Raw genomic sequence first — 17,317 nt, forward strand, 5'->3', positions numbered from 1 at the left:
CCTTCCGAAGGCCTTCCTAGAGAATTAAAATCTTTGCAATTTTATATATTACTTAATAAACTCGAGTCCAAGACGTACTCTTTGTCAGGCTTAGCCATGGTGAGTACCCAGCCACGACATTCTGTTCACTGAATTCTGCGTCTGCTATGACAAAGGAAACATGGCTATTTTACAGCCCGGTGCTGGATTCTCTTGGGGCTCAAGTTTAAGATTTAGTCACCCTCTGTCTCTCCTGGGAGAAAGGGTTTGCATGTGGCATTACAAACATCAGGCCTGATCACAGTCCCATGGCCCTGTCTTATGAAAGGCAAGCACGTCTCGGCTCTTAACAAATACTGATATACTGGGCACTGGCCAGTATAGAGAAGGATTTACGGGCATCAATAGGTATTGGGAACAGTGCATGACATTTCCAATGCAACTGAAAAGAAGAGAAAATGCCTACTGATGTCATCAGGTTGAAAGACAGTGGGTTTCTTTTCATTGTGCTTACAAAATATCCCTCCTTTGGAATACAATGCTTCAGTAGGAAAATGGTATTGATTCATTTTTTATTTCAGTAAAACAACATGAGTCAAAGATAGACTCATAATTAGAGAGATGTTTCATTTATCATCATTTGATTGCTATCAATTATTGTATGTAAGATTTCCTCCATGCCGTCTGCCAGACACTATGCCTAGTGTTTTCCATAGGTGATCTCGTTTCATCCCTTCAATAACTTCATAGGGTAAGTGCTATTCCATTTCACAGATAAGGGAACTGAGGTCCAGAGAGTTTGAATAATTTGCCAAAGGTCATATGACCTGTAAGTGATGAACCGAGGGAACAAATATAGGCAGTCTGACTCCAGAGTCTTTGCCTTTAAAGTTCTGAAACAACGCAAAGTGAGAGATGAGCAACGTGAACTGAAAAAAGTAGGGTGAATGCCTTGACCCATTAGGGGTCAATAAATCCAGAACTTTTCAGGCTGCCCAACCATTAGGGATCTCCCAGGTCCAGGCTGAGCTCATGTACTTAAGCTGCCAGGCGCAATGCTTGACACTGAGTGGATCAATAAATGTTAGTTTCCCTTCTTCCAAAGCTCACTGGTGATTGAACTCTTTCTTCCTTGTTGAATATTCTTCTTGTCTTTCTTTCTTTTTTTTTTTTTTGCAGTACATGGGCCTCTCACTGTTGTGGCCTCTCCCGTTGCGGAGCACAGGCTCCAGATGCACAGGCTCAGCAGCCATGGCTCACAGGCCTAGCCGCTCCGCGGCATGTGGGATCTTCCCGGACGGTGTCCCCTGCATCGGCAGGCGGACTCTCAACCACTGCGCCACCAGGGAAGCCCCTTCTTGTCTTTCTAATGAAGCTACCATCTCACAAGGAGGCAGGTAAAGGATGTTCAGTGCAACAGTGTTTGTAATAGTGAAAACCAGGAAACAACCTAAGTGTCCATTAGAAGGGGAATAGATAAACAGCAATACAGGCACCCAGTGGAATACTATCAATACATAGCAGGGAAGAAAAAAATGAACCAGAGTTACCTGTATCAATAGAACTGAACCTTGAGCATAACATCTAGAGCAAAAAGCAAGTTGCCAAAAGATACACGTAATATGATAACACTTTTAAAAATGTTTAAAATATGCTAAACAAAATAACATGGATTTTGGAAGCATCCATATGTAACAAAACAAAAATCATGGATGAGAAGGATGCATAGCAGCTGCAAGATACAGATGACCTCTGTGGAGGAATGAGGAACACTTGATTGAGGGGAGGCCTCAACTGTCTCTGTAACGCTTTTACTTTATTTTAGAAGAAGGATCTGCAAATGTCCTTCAAAGGGGGAATGGTTAAACAGCCTGTGACACGTGCATGCCATGGAATACTACTTAGCAATGAAAGGAAATAGACTATTTGACACATGTAACAATTAGGGTGGATTTTAATGGCATTATGCTAAGTGGAAAAAAAAAGACCAATCTTAAAAAGTTTCATACTGTATGATCCCATTTATGTAACATTCTTGAAATGACAAAATTATAAAGAAGACAAATAGGGAATTCCCTGGCGGTCCAGTGGTTAAGACTCTATGCTCTCACTGCCAAGGGCCCAGGTTCAATCCCTGGTCGGGGAACTAAGATCCCGCAAGCTGAGCAGTGCAGCCAAAATAAAATAAAATAAAATAAAAATTAAGAAGATGAATAGATCAGTGGTTGCTAAGGGTTAAAGAGGAGGGAGTGGGCATTGTATAGTATGAGGGTGTTCCCTCATGGGGGCAGAACCATCTGTATCTTAAATGTGGTGGTGGTTATACAAATCTCCATATGTAATAAAATGTCATAGAATTAAAACAAAGACATACAAGAAGAGGGGTTGTTAAGTCTGGGTGGTAGGAACACAAATTGTGTTATTGGTTTTTGATCTTTGTGAGTAGGAGGTTGTATAAATACACACACGATCAGGTTACCTGACAGGACTATGGGGCAGATGCTACAATTCAGGCCCTCTCTCTCCATGTTCAGTTTATCTTCCACCTTCTTTTGCATCCCTCAAAATACCCACAAATGTCCTTTATGTTTTAAAGATTTTATGGCTGGCAACTTGGGAAACTGATAAAGGGTAGCCCAAAATTAGCTTGTTTATGAAACCATAAGGTTAAAAATTCTTACAAAATGAAATAAGGGACTTCCCTGGTGGCCTAGTGGGTAAGATTCCACACTCCAAATGCAGGGGGCCCGGGTTTGATCCCTGGTCGGGGGAACTAGATCCTGCATGCATGCTGCAACTAAGAGTCCACATGCAGCAACTAAGACTCGGCTCAGGGCTTCCCTGGTGGCACAGTGGTTAAGAATCCACCTGCCAATGTAGGGGACACGAGTTCGAGCCCTGGTCCGGGGAGATCCCACATGCCGTGGAGCAACTAAGCCCGTGCGCCACAACTACTGAACCTGCACTCTAGGGCCTGAGAGCCACAACTATTGAGCCTGTGTGCCACAACTACGGAAGCCCACGCTCCTAGAACCCATGCTCCACAACAAGAGAAGCCACCACAATGAGAAGCCCGCGCACCACAACGAAGAGTAGCCCTCGCTCGCCCCAAATAGAGAAAGCCTGCGTGCAGCAACGAAGACCCAATGCAGCCAAAAATAAATAAATTTAAAAAAACATAGAAAAAGACTCGGCACAGCCTAAATAAATAATAAATAAATAGACAAATAAATATTTTTAAAAAATGAACCTGGAAAACGTGATGTGAAAGTCAGATACAAAGGGCGACATACTGTATAATTACATTTGTATGAAATGTCCAGAAGAAGCAAATCCATAGAGACAGAAGGCAGACTGTGGTTGCCAGGGGCGGGGGGAGGGGAGATGGGGTGTGACTGCTAAAGGGCAGGGGGTTTCTTTTTTGGGTGATGAAAATGTTTTGGAACTAGATAGAAGTGATGGCCGTACAACACTGAGAATGTACTAAATGCCACTAAACTGTTCACTTTAAAATGGTTCATTTTGGGCTTCCCTGGTGGCACCGTGGTTAAGAATCTGCCTGCCAACGTAGGGGACACGGGTTCGAGCCCTGGTCCAGGAAGATCTCACATACTGCGGAGCAATGAAGCCCTTGCGCCACAACTACTGAGCCTGCTCTCTAGAGCCCACAAACCACAACTACTGAGCCTGTGCGCCACAACTACTGAAACCAGCACGCCTAGAGCCCGTGCTCCGCAACAAGAGAAGCCAACGCAATGAGAAGCCCGCGCACCGCAACGAAGAGTAGCCCCCGCTCGCCTCAACTAGAGAAAGCCCGTGTGCAGCAACGAAGACCCAACGCAGCAAAAAATAAATAAATAAAATTAATTTAAATAAATAAATTAATTAAATTAAATGGTTCATTTTATGTTAAGTTCACGTGATTTTTTTTTTTTTTTTTTTTTTTTTTTCTTTTTGCGGTATGTGGGCCTCTCACTGTTGTGGCCTCTCCCGTTGCGGAGCACAGGCTCCGGATGCGCAGGCCCAGCGGCCATGGCTCACGGGCCCAGCCGCTCCGCGGCATATGGGATCCTCCCAGACCGGGGCACGAACCCGTATCCCCTGCATCGGCAGGCGGACTCTTAACCACTTGCGCCACCAGGGAGGCCCGTGATTTTTTTTTTTAAAACTGTTACAAATCTATAGAGTAACCACCCCTCTTCTCTAGCTCATCCTCTCTCCCATCCCCCACTCTCTGTCCCCAGTCCTCTCCTGGGTCAGGCAAGATCCCTGCCCCAGAGGCGGTGGTCTGAGGATGGAGTTAGGGTGGAATACTAGGTATGAGCCAGTGTCTGTTGTGATGTCGGGTCATCTCTAGCCTAGGTAGTTCTCGTATAAACATTTTCCTCACTTTCACTGAATACAACTCCTTAGAGCAAGACATAAACCAGGGTGTCTGTTATGAGCTGATTTGTGTCCCCCTCCATCCAAATTCCTATGTTGAAGTCCTAACCTCCAGTACCTCTTTTTTTTCTTTTTTAATATTTATTTATTTATTTATTTGGTTGGGTCAGGTCTTAGTTGCGGCAGGTGGGCTCCTTAGTTGAGGCTTGCCGGCTCCTTAGTTGTGGCTTGTGAACTCTTAGTTGCGGCATGCATGTGGGATCTATTTCCCAGACCAGGGATCAAACTCAGGCCCCCTGCATTGGGAGCACAGAGTCTTACCCACTGTACCACCAGGGAAGTCCCTCCAGAACCTCTTAATGTGACTGTATTTGAACAAGGGGTGTTAAAGAGGTAATTAAATTAAAATGAGGTCATTAGGGGTGGGGCCCTAATTCAATAGGACTGGTGTCTTTATAAAAAAAGGAGATTAGGACACAGACGTGCACAGAGGGAAGACCATGTGAGGACAGGGGGAAGACGGCTGTCTACAAAGCGAGGGGAGAGGTCTCAGAACAAATAACTCTACCCACTCCTTGATCTTGGACTTCTGGCCTTCAGAACTGTGAGAAAATAAAATTTCTGTTGTTTAAGCCACCCAGACTGTGAAACTTTGATAAGGTGGCCTGAGCAAACTCGCACAGCGTCTGATCACCTTTGTCCTATGCCGCTGTCAGCCAGTGGTTTCAGAGCTCGGCTGGAATGCCATATGTGTTTATTTAAAACCACTTATCACCTATAACTTAGAATAGAATTTCACATAAGGCCTCTTGTGCTACACAGCAGAGAAATTCAACTTAAAAAAAGTAGAAGAATAACATTAAAGACAGGTTGACTTTTCACAGGCAAACAATGCCCAACTGCTTCTTCTCTCTCTCCAGCTATCTTTTGTTTAATGATGGAAACCAATCTCAAAATTCATTAAAATGCATATTTTTTAAAAAACTGAATGAGAGAAAAAAAATCACACTGCTCTCTGAGGTTCCCATAGAAGCTGACATTTCAGTCATGATTTCAAAAAACAATTTTTTTTAAACGGAACAACCAAAATTATTATAGTCCATCCAGAAAAAAATTGCTGAATAGTCTTATCTACTGTTATCATTTCTAACAAAGAATATTCACATAAAGCTCCTAAAAATTATCCTTCTAAAACAAAAATTGAACCATGCCTCTTTTCCTAACCTCAAAAACCTTCAATTATCAAAAGAATAGAGTTCCAACTCAGCACGGTCTTTGCTGCCAGGCTACCTGGTATCAACGTGGGGTGGAGGTGAAAGAGAATGGCCTTTGGAATTAGATGTTTCTGGGTTGAAATTCCAGCTTTCCCACTCATTGGCCAGGTGCTGGGGATGCAGAGAGGATGACAGAGGTCCTGGGCTTAGGATCCTTACAGCTACAGATATTTTATACTGAAATATAATTCACATGCTGTAAGATTCATCTTTTTTTTTTTAGGTCATTTATTTTATTGAATATCTTGTGTACTTTCTTATATTCTTAATTCAAGAGACTTTCTTTCAGATACATGCCTAAAAAGCCTGAGAACAGCAGGACAGCCAGGGCACAAAATTCAAACTCCTGCCCAGGCCCTTCCTATGTCTTTCCCATTGAGGACTAAGCCAGCACTTCCCCTCTATCTCAACAGCCCAGTGATCCATCCTTTATAACTGACAGAGTTAAAGAAAATGGAATCTGGGAGAACCAAACAGTTGGTAGAGGGAAGCCGGAGAAACTCCCAAGAGAGATGGTCCAGGTGATTTTGGATGCCACAGCAGGTCCCTGGGTATGGCTGCATGCTGGCAGAGGTGACCAGGATGTCCTGGGTCATAGCTTGGCTCCAGACACAGACTGGATTCCCAGCAACCCAATCTGTGCAACCAAGACACCATGCAACTCCCTGAGGATGCTGTCCTCCAGCCCTCAACCACAGTTCACTGACTAAAACCACGGACTAAAAACAGATACTGACGCTTGATCTTAGACAAAAGGCTGAGAAATGATAAATTCATCCTTTTAAAGTACAGTTCAGGGGCTTCCCTGGTGGCGCAGTGGTTAAGAATCCACTTGCCAGTGCAGGGGACACGGGTTTAAGCCCTGGTCCGGGAAGATCCCACATGCCACGGGGCAACTAAGACCGTGCGCCACAACTACGGAGCCTGCGCTCTAGAGCCCATGAACCACAGCTACTGAAGCCCATGAACGTAGGCTCCATGCTCAGCAACAAAGAAAAGCCACCACAATGAGAAGCCCGCGCAGTGCAACAAAGAGTAGCCCCCACTCACTGCAACTAGAGAAAGCCCGTGCACAGCAACGGAGACTCAACGCAGCCAAAAAATAAATAAATAAATAAATAAATAAATCTGAAAAAGAAAATAAAATAGTACAGTTCAGCCATTTTTATTATTGTATATTCACAAACTTGTGCAAAAATCACCACTGTCTATTTCCAGAACTTTTTCATCATCCTGCCCCCAAAAATCCCCCGTGTCTATTGTCAGTCATGCCCCATAGAGCTGCCCCAGCTCCTGGAAAATATCAATCTACTTTCTATCTCTATATCATTATTATTTGTGTGTGTGTGTGTGTGTGTGTGTGGCCATGCACCACTCAGCTTGAGGGATCTTAGTTCCCTGACTGGGGATTGAACCCAGGCTCTCAGCAGTGAAATCACAGAGTCCTAACCACTGGACTGCCAGGGAGTTCCCATGATGTTTTTTTTTTTTTTTTTTTCTTTTTGCGGTACGTGGGCCTCTCACCGCTGCGGCCTCTCCCGTTGTGGAGCACAGGCTCCGGACGCGCAGGCCCAGCGGCCATGGCCCACGGGCCCAGCCGCTCCGCGGCACGTGGGATCCTCCCGGACCGGGGCACGAACCCGTGTCCCCTGCATCGGCAGGCGGACTCCCAACCACTGCGCCACCAGGGAAGCCCCCCATGATGTATTTTTTAAATGAAGAAATGCCATTACAATGTTGGAAAAATTGAGGTAGGATGATTTGGGCAGGGGACCTTAAACAGGCTTTCTTCCCCATCTGGTTTTTGACTGTTTGTCCTTCTGAGGTTGAGTCCAACAGTCTTGTGGGACTGAGCCCTTCACCTGTGGGATTTGATACTAATGAAACAGAGTAGGACCCTGTGGGGACCTCCCGGGTTCAAATCCTTTCTGTGTCCCCTGTTTCTTGTTTGTAGGAAATAGGCTTTATTCAGCCTCCTTGACCTCCCCTGAGTTCCAAAGGGCAGATTCAAACAGTTGCTAATCAGGAGAGGGAGGGGATGCAGAAACAAAGGAGCAGTTAGGAGACAATAGTGCAGCCTTGGGGCAGGGTCCTGGTTCCCCCTCAAGGGATACACAGAACAATATCTTTGAGTTCTTCTGTAGGAACTAAGACCCCCACCCAGGTGGAGGATGGTAACTTCAGGCTGAGCACAAGATTCCTGGGACACCATCCTGTTACCTCACCACCAACCAATCAGAAGAAAGTCTGCACACAGTGGGAGGTGATGAAGACTCTGACCCCATCCCCAAATGATTTCCCTTTAAAAACTTTCCTGGTCAAGCAGAACATTTGGAGTTGGTTTTTGGACACAAGTCCACCTTCTCCCCAGGTTGCCAGCCTCCTGAATAAAGCAAGTTTTCCTTTCCAACCAACACTTGTCTCTTGAGTATTGGCTTTTGAGTGGCGAGCAGCCAAACCCAAGTTTGGTAACAAAAGGTGAATAAAATCTCTAGTGAGATCCAAATGAACACTCTGGGAGACCAAGTGCAAGAAATGCCTCAAAACATAGAGCAAAATGATAAAGAAATAGAAATCTGTGGGGAAAGATAAGAGAGTTGGAGGATAGCTCCTGAAGAATGAATGAACACACAACAGGAGTTCCAAAACAAGAATAAGCAACAGATCAACAAATAATAGGAGAAAATTTTCCTGAAATTACTAAAGATCAGAGACTGCAGATTGACAGGGCTCACTGAGTTCCAGACTGGTCTGATAAGAGTCATATGTGGGCATATTCTGGTAAAATTCCCAAACCTGAAAGATAACCATCTTACAGGTGTCAAGCAGAAAGCAGAAGATATTCACAAAGGAAAAAAAGTCAGACTGGCATTAGATTTTCATCTATGCTATGGAAAGATGACAGTGGACCAGTATCTACAGAAGAGAGAAAGGACTCCAAGCCAAGAATCCTCTATCCAGTTTTCAAAATACTTTCCATCTTTTGAGGCAAAAGGAGACGAGTCAAGGATACCCAAGGATTCAGAGAATATAACTCCCAGGTCTTCATCTGAGGAAATGACTTGAGAAAAGACTTACCAAACTACAACGAAACCTGAAAAGAAAACTAAAAGAAGAAGAAAACAAAAGAGAAAACAGTGTTAAGAACATAGGCAGGGGCTTCACTGGTGGCACAGTGGTTAAGAATCTGCCTGCCAATGCATGGGACACGGGTTCAAGCCCTGGTCCGGGAAGATCCCACATGCCATGGAGCCACTAAGCCCGTGCGCCACAACTACTGAGCCTGCGCTCTAGAGCCCACGAGCCACAACTACTGAGCCCGAGCTCTAGAGCTCACGTGTCACAACTACTGAGCCCGTGTGCCACAACTACTGAAGCCCATGCACCTAGAGCCCGTGCTCTGCAACAAGAGAAGCCACCACAATGAGAACCCCGCGCAAGACCCAATGCAACCAAAAATTAAAAAATTTTTTAAAATAAATAAATTTAAAAAAAGAACATAGGCATGTGACGTCTTACATCTAAGTGGATCCAGAGAGGGATTTGTGTAACAGAGAAGGAGTCTTGAAACCAAATGGACCTCCTCTAAGGGAGTTCTAACAAATACTAAATTATTTCAGCCAAATCTCAGAGATTGGTGAGTGGGGGTGGGGAGGTAAAGGGTCTCATGGGTCTCAGCGGGGAAGATGGGAAAGGAAAGGAGGGGAAGGAGGAAGTGAAAGTGTTCTAAAGGTCTCATCTCGGAGGGATGAGGGTGAAGAGGAGGAAACAGATCTAGGAGCTGGGAGGACAGTGCACCTCAGTGTGGGACATGGTGAGTTATAGGCCTCCGATTATCAGGACAAGGAAATTTCCTTTTGCCTAGTTGCAGCCAAGAAAGCAACATGGGTCACCAGCAGCTCTACTGGAAGCATCCAAAAAATTTTGGCCAGGGTTCTAGCTCTTGTCGCGTCTGCTCAAACCGGCCCAAACTGGCCCAAACCGGCACAATCTGATCCAGAAATACAGCCTCAATATGTGCCGCCAGTGTTTCCGCCAGTACGGGAAGGACATCGGCTTCATTAAGTTGGACTAAGTGTGAACTTCTTGAATGGGTCATCCAGCATATCTACCTTCCTCAGAAACAATACTAACTCTTTGTATATAAAATAAAAAATGTTAAACTTCAAAAAAAAACCCCAAAACAAGGAAATTCATCATGAAGGAAATGGAGAGATCTTCTTAACCAATCCTGGGAACTCAGAAGCTATGAAAGAAAAGATGGGTATTTGACTATGTCAACATTAAAATGTTTTATGTGACAAGGGATACCAAAAATAAAGCCAGTGCAAATGATGGAGCTGGAAAAATATTTGTAATACAAATAATAGTCACCAACTGCAGTTGACTAACTGACTGTGTGCCGTGCGCCATCCTATTGACTTGTATTAACTCACTGGTGTCTAGAAGAACAGCATGAGGTAGGAATTACAATGCTGATGACGACCGCTACCCCACAGAGGAGTAAAGTGAGGCAAAGTTGAGTGACTTGCTGAGGTCACATAGCCAGTCAGGGGCTAAGTTCTGATGCGACCCTTGGCAGCCCGCCCCAGAGGACGATGCTCTTAATCCCCTCTCTGCAATTAAGCCAAAGATCAAATGGATGCTATCTAAAGAGCTTTTACAAATTGACCTGAACAAGACAAACAACCAAGACAGAAATGGACTTAGATTATGAACAGATTATTTACAGGGGAGCAAAACCAAATGGCCAACAAACGAATGTAAAGATCTTCAAATTCAACAGTGGTCAGAAAAATGCAAATTAAAGAAGCAATAAGACATTGCGTCCATTAGACTGACTGACATAACTAAAACGAGCACTGCTCTCAAGTGCTGGCAGGAATATGGAGAAAAGGCCACTCTGGTACATGTGAAGTTTTGCAGCCCTTTGGGAAAGCAATCTGGCAACATCTGTTAAAATGGAAATGAAACCCTTTGACCCATTAATCCAACTCCTGGGAATCCGTCCCAAAAAAATAAAAATACCAATACTTAAGGACAAGGATGTTGATTGGAACACTGCTTTTTTGTATGTGTGGTAGGAAGCTGGTCACAAAATGAATGCCGATCAAAAGGAAAAGGGGAACGATGGAATAAATGATGCTCCATCCACCCTATACATATTTTAATGAAATAAAGTCAATCCGTGTCTGCAGCCTGGCAGCCTGCTGGCCCTAAGGGCTGGCAGATGTGTTTTTGGTGAACCAGCAGTGTTTATATAAACTCCTGCAGGCTTCTGAGTCTATGATCCCCTGCAAATATTTCCGTTAGACACAAAGTCTGCCATCAAAAGGGCTACAGTACACAAACATATGTGGTATATGTGTGCTATTAACCCTTCATGGGGGGGCGGGGGGAGGTGTGGGTGAGGATGTGGAGAAATTGGAACCCTCATATATCACTGGTGGGAATGCAAAATGGTGCCGCCACTGTGGAGAACAGCTTGGTGGGTCTTTCATAAGGTAAACACAGAGTTACCGTAGGATCCCAGCAATTCCACTCCTATAAATATACCCAAAAGAACTGAAAAAGATGTTCAAACAAACCCTTGAACACAAATGGTCATAGCAATACTATTCACAATAGCCAAAAGGTGGAAACAACCCAAATGTTTATCTACTAAATGAATGGATAGACAAATGTGGTCCATCCATCCATACGTACAATGGAATATTATTCAGCCATAGAAAGGAATAAAGTACTGATACATATACAACATGGATGAACCCCCAAAACATTATGCTGAGGGAAAGAAGCCAGAACTAAAAGGCCACGTATTTTATGATTCTGTTTATAGGAAATGTCCAAAAGAGGCAAATCCACAGAGACAGAAAGTAGATTAATGGTCTCCAGGACCTGGGGGGATGGGAGAATGGGATGTGACTGCATAATAATGGGTTTGGGGTTTTTGTTTGGGGTGATGAAAAAGTTCTGGAACCAGACAGTGGTATTTGTTGCACAACACTGTGAAGGTATCAATAGTTAATGCCACTTGAAAATAGTTAAAATGGTGAATTTTATGTTATGTATATTTTATCACAATAAGAAAAAATTCACGGAGCGGGACAATTAGAAAAAAAGAGTCTGAAAAGGTAACTGGGGGAGGGGCAATAAAGGAAAAGGGGTTGAGAAACACTGGGATAAAGGCTAGTCGGTGCTTCAATATATTAAAGATTGTCAGCCTTAAAGCAAATACCTAAATAATTCACTTTTTTTCTTTTTTAAACAGTGAGGGGGAATTCCCTGGCGGTCTGGTGGTTAAGACTTGGGGCTTTCACTGCCATGGCCCGGGTTCAATCCCTGGTGGGGGAACTAAGATCCCACAAGCCGTGCCGTGTGGCCAAATAAATAAATAAAACAGTGAGGGATCTTGTAGGCCCTTGAGGCAAATCACCCCCTTTTCTGTTTCTAACCCAGGATTTGGGGTGTGTTCTTTCACAGCCCACAAGGATTTGAGCTTAATCACTGTTTCTTGTCCAACTTTTGTCTGACTCTGTGTTACTTGGGACCTTCTGGGTTACCTGGGGTAATGCTCGTTATATAAGCAACTGAAGTAAGTTTGCTCAGGAAACTGTCAAGCCTCGTGCTGGCCTGGGCCATACTGTCTTAAGCCAAGTCCAAATACCATCTGACAGAAGATGCATCGTTACTTTATATGCCACGAAGACAGGAAAAGAATGTGCACCCACTATGGCAAACTTCTTATCACTTTAAAATTTCAACGGATACTGGTAGTCTCAGATTTTTTTTTTTTTTTAGTCTCGGAGTCTTAAATTTCCTATGTCACTCTTGTGCATATATAAAAAGGAAAATGGAAATAAGTTGACTAAGGTATTCCTGCAATGTCTTCCTGCTTTGAATCTGACCCCTCTGATCACTTTTCGAAGCAGTCACGCTGAGGTCTATGTTTTTCACTCACCACCATCCTCTGTGCCTTGAGAATGATGGTGATACTGCATTTCTCTCTCTCTCTCTTTTTTTTTTTTTTTTTTTTTTGCGGTATGCGGGCCTCTCACTGTTGTGGCCTCCCCCGTTGCGGAGCACAGGCTCCGGACGCGCAGGCTCAGCGGCCATGGCTCACGGGCCCAGCTGCTCCGCGGCATATGGGATCCTCCCAGACCGGGGCACGAACCCGTATCCCCTGCATCGGCAGGCGGACTCTCAACCACTTGCGCCACCAGGGAGGCCCTCTTTTTTTTTTTTAATGTATTTATTTTTATTTTTGGCTGCGTTGGGTCTTTGCTGCTGCGCGCAGGCTTTCTCTAGTTGCGGTGAGCAGGGGCTACTCTTCCTTGCTGTGTGCGGGCTTCTCATTGCGGTGGCTTCTCTGCACGGGCTCTAGGCACCCGGGCTTCAGTAGTTGTGGCACATGGGCTCAATAGTTGTGGCTCGTGGGCTCTAGAGAGCAGGCTCAGTAGTTGTGGAGCATGGGCTTAGTTGCTCCGCGGCATGTGGGATCTTCCTGGACCAGGGCTCGAACCCGCATCTCCTTCATTGGCAGGTGGATTCTTTTTTTTTTCTGTGGTACGCGGGCCTCTCACTGTTGTGGCCTCTCCCGTTGTGGAGCACAGGCTCCGGACGCGCAGGCTCAGCGGCCATGGCTCACGGGCCTAGCCGCTCCGCGGCATGTGGGATCCTCCCGGACCGCGGCATGCGCCCGTGTCCCTTGCATTGGCAGGTGGACTCTCAACCACTGCACCACCAGGGAAGCCCGAAGTTGCATTTCTTAAAAGACTGAAAAGCCGTTGGCACTGGGTTCTTGTGCCGGCTCAGGAATCATGCAGGGAGCCTCCTTTTGACTCCTCCAATGGCAACATTGCTATACGTGTCTGATCCTCTTCTTGCCTCATCCCTCCTCCAACTCCTGTGTTCTTAGGAGTGAAAAAAGTGCTCCACTGTTTCCCAGAGCCATCGACACCCATCCTGGCGCTTTGGACCCCTGTGCTTTTGGCACTCACCTTCCTGCAGGCAAGGTCGTCACTCCAGGATTGCTGCCCCCACAGCAGCAAGAATTAAGAAACCAGCTATTGTTAGACACAGTCTAAGACATTAAACGTCATGAAAAACAAAGTATACATTTAATTTAATTGAATTTTTTTCTACTTTATTTTATATTGGAGTATAGTTGATTAACAATGTTGTGTTAGGGACTTCCCTGGTGGCAAAGGGGTTAAGAATCTGCCTGCCAATGCAGGGGACACGGGTTTGAGCCCTGGTCCGGGAAGATCCCACATGCCACGAAGCAACTAAGCCCATGCACCACAACTACCGAGCTTGCGCTCTAGAGCCCGTGAGCCACAACCACTGAGCCCGCGAGCCACAACTACTGAGCCCACAAGCCACAACTACTGAAGCCCATGCACCTAGAGCCCGTGCTCCGCAGCAAGAAGCCACTGCAATGAGAAGCCCGCACACCGCAACGAAGAGGAGCCCCCGCTCACCGCAACTGGAGAAAGCCTGTGTGCGGCAGCGAAGACCCAATGCAGCCATAAATAAATAAATAAATAAATTTAAAAAACAAAAAAACAATGTTGTGTTAGTTTCAGGTGTACAGCAAAGTGGTTCAGTTATACATATACATATATCTATTCTTTTTCAAATTCTATTCCCATTTAGGTGTTACACAATATTGAGCAGGGTTCAAAAGATGAATTTTTGCTTACATTGATGAAGATGGTATGCCAGGAAAGAGAAGCTCTAGAATTGTCCCTATTCTCATGATGTGGCCTCAGTTGGTCGTTGCTCTGACTTCTGACTGTCTTCTTTGGGGGTCTCTTGGCTTCTGCCCAACTCCAATGGAGGTGTTTATTTCTTGCATATCTTGCTTGGGTCCAGACTTCCATAAAGAGAGGACCAAACTGGATCATTGTCACTGTCCAGCATCTTCCCTTATAAGACTGGGTTTAACAGTCATTATCCAATGGGAGTGGGTTTGAATGGTGATCCTCAAAAAGATATGTTCATGGATTAATCCCAGAACCTTAACTTGTGAATGTTACCTTATTTGGAAAAAGGGTCTTTGGAAATACAATTAAATTTAGGATCCCAAGATAAGATCATCCTGGATTATCTGGATAAGCCCTAAATCCAATGACAAGCATCCTTACAAGAGACACACAGAGAGGAGAAGGTCATGTGAAGACAGAGGAAGAGACTGGAGTGATGCAGCCACAAGTCAGGAAACAGCTAGGGCCACCAGAGCTACAAGAGGCAAGGAAGGGTCCTCCCCTAGAGCCTTCAGAGGGAGTGTGGCCCTGCCAACATCTCAATTTTAGACTTTTGGCCTCCAGAACTGTCAGAGAATAAATTTCTGTTGTTTTAAAGCACGAAGTGTAGGGTCTTCCCTGGTGGTCGAGTGGCTAATACTCCGTGCTCCCAATGCAGGGGGCCCAGCTTTGATCCCTGGTCAGGGAACTAGATCCCACATGCTGCCACAGCTAAGAGTTTGCTTGCCACAACGAAAAGATCCCACGTGCCGCAACAAAGACATGGAGCAGCCAAATAAATAAATAAATATTTTTAAAAAATAAAAAGTGAAGCACCAAGTGTGTGGTAATTCGTTATAGCAGGCCCAGGAAAGTAATATGCAGTATGGAGTGCCTTTTTGAGCAAAGCTTATGTACCAGGCCAGCTCACAGCTGTCAATCAACCAGTGGATGATTCCCCTGGGCTGGTCTAGTCAATTGAAGCTCAAATGGTGACATGACATGGTACTCAAGCCATGGGCTTCTCTCTCAGCACAGCCCAGAGTGACACAAGGATTGCAATTCAATTTTTAAAAACTTCCCCACTCTGGCCTTTATGGGTCTAAAACAATCCTTTGTTTTCAAACCTAGTATTATTTTTCTCATAAACATTCAGTTGAAGACAAATTAATCCCCATAATGCTCTAAGTAGTGACCCTGGAGCCTGCACTTGGCCTTGCTGGCTAATTGAGGGACTTCAGTGACACTGGCTGATGTCACTGCTTTCCCTTAACCACTCACTGCAGGGAACTGCTGCAGTCTTTCCTTGTGTCTATTGTCATGGAGGATCCAATCAGAACACTTACTCTCTTCCACACTTTCTTTGTACCCTCTGCTTTTTTTTCTTCATCACACTTATCACAATATTAATTTTAAAATGATCTGCATAACCCCAATGTTCATAAATGACCATCAACAGATGAATAGATGAAGAAGATATTACATATATATATATATATATATATACACAGTAGAATACTACTCAGTCATGAAAAGGAAAACATTTTGCCATAACAAAAAAAGATGCAAACTCAAGCACAAACTAGTGGTTACCAGAGGGGAGAGGGAGGCGGGGAGGGGAAATACAGGTGTAGGGGAGTAAAAGATACAAACTATTAGGTATAAAATAAGCTACAAGGATATATTGTACATCACAGGGAATACTGCCAGTATTTTATAGTAACTATAAATGGAGTATAACCTTTAAAAATTGTGAATCACTACATCGTACACTTGTAACTTATGGCAACTATTCTTCAATTAAAAAAAAGAAAAAAGTAATTATTGATAGGTTAAAAAAAAAAAAAACTGAGCTGCAGAATTATTTGTTTAACCTTGATCTCCTCCGCCGCACTGTTAGCTCCACGAGGACAGGAGCTAAGGCTCTCTGTCTTACCATCACCTCCCGACTGCCTTGCCCAATGCCTGATACATAGTAGACACACAAGAAATATTTGTGGAATAGACAAAGAAATGAATTCCATACGGCTTGGTGGTGGAGGCAGAGGCAAATCTGGGTACACAAACCAGAATCTAGACAACGTTAAATAAATGGGAGTTCCTTGAAACACATTCCCAGTGTTTCAAAGGTGCCATAAGGAAAGCACACACTGGATCCACCAAGGTCCTTCCTTTAGTATAGTTTAAGAGCTTCCATTTCACACAGGCTTCATCGTCTGACATGCTGTTTGTCATGATCTTAGTTCCCACACTTCCTCCTTAAGACAAATGTTTGCAGAATAAACAATTCCCAAAGGAAAGCTTGCTTGGCAGGTAGAACAGTAAGGTTCACACCCTTGAACAGAATACAAATTGAACTAACAATATGGGAACGGATGGTTGACAGAGAACTTGCCTACCTGTGTCATGACATTCACACCCAAGGTCACCATCTCCTCAAAATGGCCCTCTTCCAAGTGACCGTGCCCTTCAGAGGTGATTGGGTTCTCACCCAGCTTCAGGGTGTGAACCTTGATTAGTTTTAGCCAATCAGTGGTGGTTTCACTCTCCTTGCCAAGACATTGCTGTAGGCTCAGAGATGTGACACACTTCTGACCTATAGGATGTGAGGGGAAGTCTAGGGATGTGTTTCAGAAAATTTTCTAGTAATTCCATTCCTAGGTATATGTCCCAAAGAACTGAAGACCAGTTACTTAAATAAATACACGTACAGGCATGTCCACAGCAGCACTATTCGCAATAGCCAAAAGGTAGAAACAGCCAAAACAACCATCAGCAGCTGAATGGATAAACTAAATGTGGCACATCCACGCAATGGACTATCAGAAAAAGGAACGACGTACTGATGCATGCTACAACGTGGATGGACCTCGAACACATTAGATGAAGTGAAAAAAGCCACAAAAAAGGCCATATATTAGGACTTACCTGGTG

The 17,317-nt window shown here is 44.5% G+C and overlaps 1 pseudogene; it reads left to right on the forward strand.

Moving 5' to 3' along the window:
- Positions 1-9,511: 9,511 nt before the first annotated feature.
- Positions 9,512-9,785, forward strand: LOC132503097 (small ribosomal subunit protein uS14-like; annotated as a pseudogene).
- Positions 9,786-17,317: the final 7,532 nt, after the last annotated feature.

This window comes from Mesoplodon densirostris, chromosome 15 (assembly GCF_025265405.1).
Source record: "Mesoplodon densirostris isolate mMesDen1 chromosome 15, mMesDen1 primary haplotype, whole genome shotgun sequence".
Taxonomy (NCBI): Eukaryota; Metazoa; Chordata; class Mammalia; order Artiodactyla; family Ziphiidae; genus Mesoplodon; species Mesoplodon densirostris.